Below are 5,496 nucleotides of genomic sequence, written 5' to 3'. Positions count from 1 at the left end.
TGCTCGGGGCTCTCTGAGGAATTGGGTAGAAAGACCTGGCATGCTGGCCAGCCCAAGCAATGCCCAACATCAAACAGGGACAGCAACAAGTGGCAGAAGGGACAGTCCACCCTCTGCATGGACTCCAGAAACTGCTCAAGTAGGTGTCAAAGGACCAGGAGGTCAGAACCAGGGGGATTTGGCTTAACATTCATTCAGGAGAAGAAGACCTGAGGTCAGAGGAGACCACAAGCTCAGCGTGTCTAAAACTTTCTAAAGACCACAAGCAAGCACAAGACCTCAGTAGGCATTTACCAGAAGAGGTTGCCCGCACGAAGATGCTAGGCCTCCTGAAGGCTGCACAACTCTGCTGTGTCCTTATAAACTCAGACGCTGGCCTGGAATCTAAGTTGCTTTATAAAGCACCCACCTCACAAACAGCTGTCAGAACATCATCATTCCGCCTTGCCCTGCATGGGACCATCACAGTGGCCAGCTGGTCTGTCCTGGACAAGTGGGTGGGTCTGTGGGCCCACAGTTGGCAGATGCATTGGCTGGAGACAGCCAGCCAAGGTTAGCCCTAATAGGTGCCCTTGGAACCTAGTCTGAGGGTCTCCTTTTCTGCATAAGTGTCTGTTTCACCAAATAGCAATGGCTGGGTTCTGCTTCCCAGGTGCAGTTTCTCCTAATGGGCCTTCTTTCCCTTCTGGCTGTTTGCCTGTCAGAGGTGTGTGTGTGTGTGTGTAGGGGGAGCATCAACACTCGCCGCGTGCTTTGCCAGTTGGGTCTATCCTTAGGCATGTACCTGTCCACTGTCCTGGACTCCCATGCCAGTAGCATTGTCCCTGGGGTGGCACGTGAGTCACAGTGAGTGTCCCCCCCCCTTGCTTGTCCCACATGATCCAGCTCTGCAGCTTTCACTCTTGGGAGTGAAGGCTGGGGTAACAGGCTGTGCGGTTGCCCCCCGACCTGAGTCTCCTCCATTCATTGCTTACCGATCCTCTGTTCAGCCAGGTGTTCAGGGCCAGGGTATCAGTTGAACAGTCTCCCTCCTCAGCCTGGAGAGGAGCTGTGGGGTCCCTGTCCTGCTGGGTGGCCACCTGGTGTCTTGAACTGGAGCATGGGGGGCAGGGGCTTCATGTCTAACGGGTTGAGAGGTTTTGCAAAAGATGGTTGCATTAGTTCAGACACTCTCTGTGGGTGAAGTGTGTGAGTTCCACCCAGGTGGGGGCCGGAGGGGAGTCCTGGGGTCCTGTAGGCTACCTTTTACCACATTGAGTGCAGAACTGGAAGTTCAGCCTGCCCTTTTGCACTCTCAGATGGGGCTTCCTTGTGGCCCATCTTGTTCTCCTTGTCCCAGAGGGATGGGCTCCCCACTCCTGCCCGCCCAGCATGTGCCTGGGGCTGGGGCCCCTGCCATCCTTGGCATCCCAGAGCTGCCATGTTCCAGACACCTCTTGGGGCTTTGTAGAAATTTGAGGTCATATGCTTGGTGCCAACCTGGCCCCAGTCAGTGGAGGTTTCTGGTCTCCCGGCGTCACAGGGATTTGGGCCAGGGGTCAAGGTGGCTCCAGCTGGGGTTTGCCTCCTGGTACAGCTTTACTGACCACACATTGGGTGTCTGAAATCACAGAGATTTGTGCTCTCCCAGTTCTAGAGGCCAGAAGTCTAAGATGTAGGTGCCACAGAGCCATGCTCGCTCTGAAGGCCTTATGAGTCTTTCCTGCCTCTTCCAACTTCTGGATGCTCCAGGTGTCACTTAGCTTGTTGCTCCATCTTGAGGGGCGGGGGGGGTGGGGGAGGAGCAAGATACCAGTTTCTATTAGGCTCACTCTGATCCAGCGTGACCCCAGCTTAACTAATTTCACCTACAAATTTCCTAATAAGGATCCATTCAAAGGTTCCCAGTGGATGTGGGTTTGGTGGACACTGATTGCCCCAGTACACCTCTTCTGTGCCCCCCGCCCCACTTCCTCCTGAACCACTTCTCTTCCCAAGTCCCAAATCCCCTATTATTCCCAGCTGGTGTCCATCCCTTTGTTGGCCCTTGAGCCTTGGGGTCTCACCCTGGTCTTGTGTCCTCCCTTTGCTGCCTTGTCCCCATGCATCTGACCCAAGTATTCCTCAGTGGTCAGTAGCTAAGGAATGGGCTCCCGAGGCTTTTGGTAAGGAAAGAGCCACAGCTGTCACATCCGCTCACAATCTCCTTTTGTCCTTGGGTCTAGCCCATCCATGGAGGTGGCTGTCCAGGTGCGAGTGCCCCATTGGAGGTCTTGGAAGAGCTGAGCTGAGCCCAGGCAGGACCTTAGTACAGAGCTGGTGCCCCCAAGTCAGGCTGCTGGGTCTCACCCCACGCTGATCTCTGCTGGCTTGACCCCTCTGCCTGCAGCCGCCCATTTCTGCCCCTGACTCCAGCATGCCCTATTTCGGCCCAGCACCTCCATCTAGGAGCAGAGCAACCTCTTCAGAATGCCCCCACTCTTTTTCCTTTCTGGGTCTCTCATTAAAGACTGACCCCAGACTGGGCCTGAATAATGAAGCAAGGAGAGGGCTCCCTACACCCAGCTCTGTCAACCTCATTGATGGCCCTCCCCCCAGGCAGTCCTGGTCTGCCAAGTCAGGCCCAGCCAGGCTTCAGGAACCACTGGGGCCTCTGTCCTAATAACTGAGCCTCGTGGAGCCCTGGCCAGCCCCTGCTCCACTCTGTCTGGATCTCAGGGCTCTCACTTGGAGCCTGAAGGAGGGATGGCTGGAATGGCTACTGTCCTGTATCCAGCATGTCCCTGCCAGCCACAGATGTTGTTCCAGGGGGACAGCCTCGGCCTGGCCTGGGAGGACACAGAATAGGTAATGAGTGGCCAGCAGGGTCCAGGCGCCAGTTGGAGAGTCTGGGCAGATGGAGTGTGTTTGGGGGCTGAACCAACACAACAGCTCAGTATGAGGTGAGACCCTTGGCCTGTCCTGGGGCTCAGGCTTTCCCAAACCTTCCACCGTGAATGGTTGTGTGCAGGCCACTGATTCCTTGATCTTTGTCTTCTGTGATGACTCATGAAAACCTGATCTCAAAAGGAAATCCTATGAACATAAATCGTGATGGCGGCTGCAGGCCCCTACCTGCCGAGAGCACTGACGCTTCTGTGATGAGACTTGCATCTAAAAATACTCACCAGGCCCACTGCACACCTGCTCTGATCTTCGTGCCCAAGATCCCACACTGTGCCCCCTGGGGTGGGTGCCCTTTGAGCCGTGACATGTTCACACTCAGGGGCTGGGGGCAGGGGCCAGAGCTCAGGACTAAGGAGTGGGGCAGTAGCAGTTAACAGAGGCCAGAAAGTGAGGGGATGGTACAGCCTGTGTTTGGGGGTACAGGGGAGCAGGAAGCCTGAGGCTGTGGAGGCACCAGGGCACTGAGAGGTGATGTTGGACCTGGGCACTGGAGGAAGGGGCACCATAGGGATGGCTTCTGGGGGCTTGTGGATGGTAGTGGGCACAGTGTCCCTCCTTCCTTCCCAGCCTCCTCTCCCACACCTGGCACCCACTCACTTACTTCATGTCTCTGTGGGTCTCCCTGTTCTGGACCTTTCACATAAATGGAATCACACACTCTAGCCTTTTGTGTCTGGCTTCTCTCACCAACTCTCATGTTCCACGTTCATCCGCGTTACAGTGAGTGTCAGTGCCCCACTCCTTTTCATGGCTGAGTAATATCCCTGGTGCGGTGATTTTTGCCCTTTTCACCTCGTGGCACACTACACTAATTGCTAAAATCCTGTGGCACACCAAAACATCTATTTCTTGCCGATCTGACAAAATTAATTATAATTTTGATTCATTCATACCGGACGGCTGCTGTTGTGTTGGCTGTTGTAATTATTTTTATTTGACATTCTAAGGGAAAAGAGGTCGGTGCCCCCGACTAAACAGTCAGGTATTGCATGTTTTAAGAAGTCTTGTGGCATACCAGTTGAAAATCGGTGTTCTAGTGTGTTTGTCTGTTTATTAGCTGTGGACACTTTGGTTGTTTCTGCTTTTTGGCTGTTGTGAATCACGTCACTGTGGACATCTAGGTACAGGTTTTGTGTGGACAGGAGTCTTCCTTTCTCCTGGGTGGACACCTAGGAACAGAATTGCTTAATCTGTGGCGACTAGGCTTAACTGTTTGAGGAACTGCTGATGTCTACACAGCCTTACCCGCCTGCTGTGTGTTCCAGGGAACCCTCACTCTGTCTGCGAAAGGAGAGGATGCACATGCTCCCCAGGATCTTAGCTCCCTGGGCCTCAGTCCTTTGGGTTCTGGCTCGCAGTGGAGCCTGGAGCCCTCTGCACAGGTGACAAACCTCTTTCTCTGAAGGAATGTGATGGCTGGACCATGGGTGAAGGAGGACATAGTGCTTGAGCCTTCTAGGGCTGCCAAACAGGTTCCATAGGGGGTTTGTGGACACAACTGATTCTGGTCCCTGGGACAGGGGCTTCTGGGGCTCTGGAGGGGCAGGAGGAGCCATGCAGGCCAGTAGGACATGGATGAGGAGTGAGCGTGGCGGGGGGGGTGGGATATGCTGCGAGTGTGAGTCCCTTGGGCACAGTGCAACCTGAGGGCCAACCATGGTGACACCCCCACCCCACATGCTCGTTGGCTGCAGGCTTTAGACAGTGCTTTCCAAGAAAGCAGCCGAGCCCTGTGGTCACAGCCCAGAAGCACCCTGTGTAGATTGGGATCTGCTTTGTTCGGGGATGTGGCTGCTGTAAGGGGGAGCCGTGGTGGGGAGAGTCTTGGACCAGGGACATGTCCTGTCCTGAGTGTTTGCTGCAGAGACAGGACAAAAGTGAGCCAGCCAGTGCCTTTGGTCAGCTTTGTGAGCTTTCTCTGTTGAGTAGAGGTGGTTTCCACCTGCCTGCTGTCCCAGGTGCTGAGAGCACATTTTTTCTTAAGGTATGTCCCCTGAAGCAAGGCAATTCCTGGGGCCACCAAATTGCAGGCCTCTGGCTCTGCTAAGGGCCTGATGAGCCTTGTCCACAGAGCCCAGACCAACCAACCCATTCTCCAGATAAGCAGGTGGAGGCTTCAGGAGTCGGGGTGCCCTGAGGTGCCCAATTATCCAACCATTCAAATCTTCAACTTGTCTGCCTGATCCCAGAACTTTTATAAATACCAGCCAAGACCATAATCAAAATTGGTGTGTGTTCATCGAAGGCAATCCCAGGGCTTCCCACTTGCAGCATCCAAGCCTGTGTCCCATCAGGTCTGGTCTGTGGGAGCCTAGAGGGTGCATTCTGGAGGTGACTGGCATCTCCCAGGGTCCAGGCCTCTGGGGGGTGTGGGAAAGGTTATCCTGCCAGCAGACATGAGCCTAAGAGCCTGAGGGCGGAGGCTGGAGCAGGGCCGAAGGATGAGGGGTGCATGGCCAGCAGGATACAGAGTAAACCCCCCCCACCCCCACCGGATTGCACAAGCTGCTCTTTCGACTGTGATTACTGGAAGTCCTTAGGATTTCTTCACTCAGGGCTTGGCTGGGAGTG

Source organism: Myotis davidii, unplaced genomic scaffold (assembly GCF_000327345.1).
Source record: "Myotis davidii unplaced genomic scaffold, ASM32734v1 scaffold198, whole genome shotgun sequence".
Lineage (NCBI taxonomy): Eukaryota > Metazoa > Chordata > Mammalia > Chiroptera > Vespertilionidae > Myotis > Myotis davidii.
Note: the sequence above shows the minus strand (reverse complement) of the source record.